The sequence below is a fragment of the Apis dorsata genome, unplaced genomic scaffold (assembly GCF_000469605.1).
Source record: "Apis dorsata unplaced genomic scaffold, Apis dorsata 1.3 scaffold_156, whole genome shotgun sequence".
Taxonomy (NCBI): domain Eukaryota; kingdom Metazoa; phylum Arthropoda; class Insecta; order Hymenoptera; family Apidae; genus Apis; species Apis dorsata.
This window is the reverse complement of record NW_006263446.1, coordinates 257,190-259,811: the sequence shown is the minus strand read 5'-3', so window position 1 is coordinate 259,811 and position 2,622 is coordinate 257,190. Positions and strand designations below refer to the sequence as shown.

Here is a 2,622-nt window from a genome sequence, read left to right as displayed (position 1 = left end):
TTTTTTTTTTTTTTTTTCATCAAATTTTTTCTGCCCACTTTCGTGAAACTTAACGTATATTCGTGCCAAATTACGTAAGATCGTTACGTTATTCATGAGATTATTTATAAAGATATTCTTTCTGGACTATTTACTATTATTTATTATTTATTTTTTATTTTAGTTAATGTTTTAATTAGTTTGGCGTTTAACAAACGTGAACATATGATATATCAAGTGTTATCTATGATTCAAAAAATTTGAACGATTATTTGATTCGAAAATTTGATCGAAAAATGCAAATGACGATCAATTAGATTATTAACTTTAGATTAGATTGTTGATACACGAATAATTTTATTTTGCATTAAATTTATATATCGATTAATATAAATGAAACTCTATGATACAACAAAACGAATATACATAAATTCAACGAAAGAAGATAAATAAATATCAACTGAAACTTGATTCGTCGTTCTCTGTTGTTGCCAACTTTTAATCGTGATTTGAATCAAAAGCAATACGAATTCCCTCGAGAGCATTGGATATAGTCTTAATGTATTCAGGGGGTAAAATTGTGGCTGTCGTTATATATGTATCCGGTGATTACATTTTATTTACGTACACACGCACGTTCGATCTCTGGGGGAGGTGTGTATAAGTTAAATTTCATGACGACGAAACTTAATAAAACTTTCGAAACCGACCTGAGATCCTTGTATTGAACTTCTAAATTAACTTCAGCCCCAGTCTTTTCGAATTTGATCTTCTCTTCTCCCGGCGATACAACTGAATATCTTGTTTGTTATTATTCTTGTTATTCTTTAGTATGATTTCACTAGGGAATTCACCAGGATATAGGGAAATCACTAAGGGGATCACTTTCGACTCAATCGTGATTCTCCATTCGTTATTATTTCAAAATTTATTTTTGTCGAGTAAATAGGATAAAATTGGAATATTTTTATGATTAATTCTCGATTTTCCATGATTAATTTCTTTAAATTATTTTGAATATTTATTTAGTTACATTTTATAGGAGAAACTAAAATAAAACTAGAATATTTTTGGTTAACTTTCGATTTTCCATTTTCGTTAATTCATTTAAATTATTTTGAATATTTATTAGATTTATATTTTATAAGGAAAACTAAAATAAAACTAGAATATTTTTGGTTAACTTTCTGTGATTAATTCCTTTAAATTATTTTGAATATTTATTGGGTTTATATTTTTCTATAATTTATAATGGGACAAAGATGAAACCAAGAATTTTCGTTGGTCTGTGATAAAAATTTTTTTTTGTTAATTGTGAACTCTTTCCAATAGTTCCTTACTTCCTTATTTGCTGGAAACATAGGTTTGGAATAATTAGAGCATTGCCTATATAACGTTTATGCGACACAATATTCCAACTATAGAAACGTTGTATGCAAATTTGAAAAGCAAATAATGAGATAATAAAGGCAAATGCGGAGCAAACGTGCGCGCGCGCGCGCCTCTAAAATACGGGAAAACATTCAAATCATCCCGACAACTATAAACGCTACTAGGATTATTATGCCGCGTGGAAATTACTAAAACATTACTAGTGGAAATTTGAATAATGTTACGCCTAATATAACTTAAGCACAACGCATAATTTCGAGATTATTTTGAGAAAGGAGCGTTAGAAATTTCTGTAGACGAAGAAAGATTGAGAAAGAAAGAAAGAAAGAAAGAAAGGAATTGGATTAAAGGGAAGAGAAGAAGAAAAAGTATGACTTTTACATCTTTTGCACATCTAAAAAGATGGAGATCAAATTTATTTAATCGAGTCGTATAAAACATGGGATGAGATAAAAATGAACAATCTCCTTCTTCCTTTTGAGAGAACACAAGAACACGGTCCAAGCAACTTTTTGAAAAAATATAAAAAAGAGATCCAGAACAATATTCGTTAAAAATTCCTCTTCCTCCTCCATTTTCCTTTTTTTTTTTTTTTTTTTTTTTTCTTATAAATTTATGCGACCATGCAAAAAGTCGCGGCATTAAAAGTTATATAACACTTGTTCAAGAATGTTTCAAGCACTTTGGGTAGTTCTAAAGATATCATCGGTCCAGGAAAATCTTCTGGCATAACTTAAACTTTCGTTTTGCCCGCGAAATAAGTTACGATTCTGTGAATTTATGTTTTCTTCTACGGAGCCAATGCCAAATTTCACAAAAAGAAAAAAAAAATCCTTGAAAAATTCTTCTCTCTCAATTAAATAAGAAAATATATAAAAATTATACTTTTTTTGTATAATTATGAATATAACATTCTAATTATTAATTCTCAAAGAATCTCATTTTTTTTATACACTCTTTAATTATCCATAACTAAGAATCATCGAACAATTAATAAAAAAAAACGAAACAAATTTTTATCTTTATTCCTTGTATTTTTTAATTTAATTCAAACACGTTTAACAAGTTTAATCATCAACACGATTCAATCGAAAATTATCGATAGAAACAAGTTTCAAATAGTCACACAATATTTTTAATCATCGAATCGCCTCTGTCGATTCTCAGACACCCGGTAGATTTACGCGATAAATTTATCCATTGCGACACATTTCCCCGCGCGCGAGATTGTTTTATTATCTCGTCCCAGTC

At 28.9% G+C, this 2,622-nt stretch overlaps 1 protein-coding gene across 2 annotated transcripts in view; it reads left to right on the top strand.

Moving 5' to 3' along the window:
• The window catches only part of LOC102677788, an 85,038-nt gene that overhangs the window by 62,738 nt on the left and 19,678 nt on the right, over window positions 1–2,622 (top strand). The gene's annotated exons all lie outside the window — the stretch shown is intronic.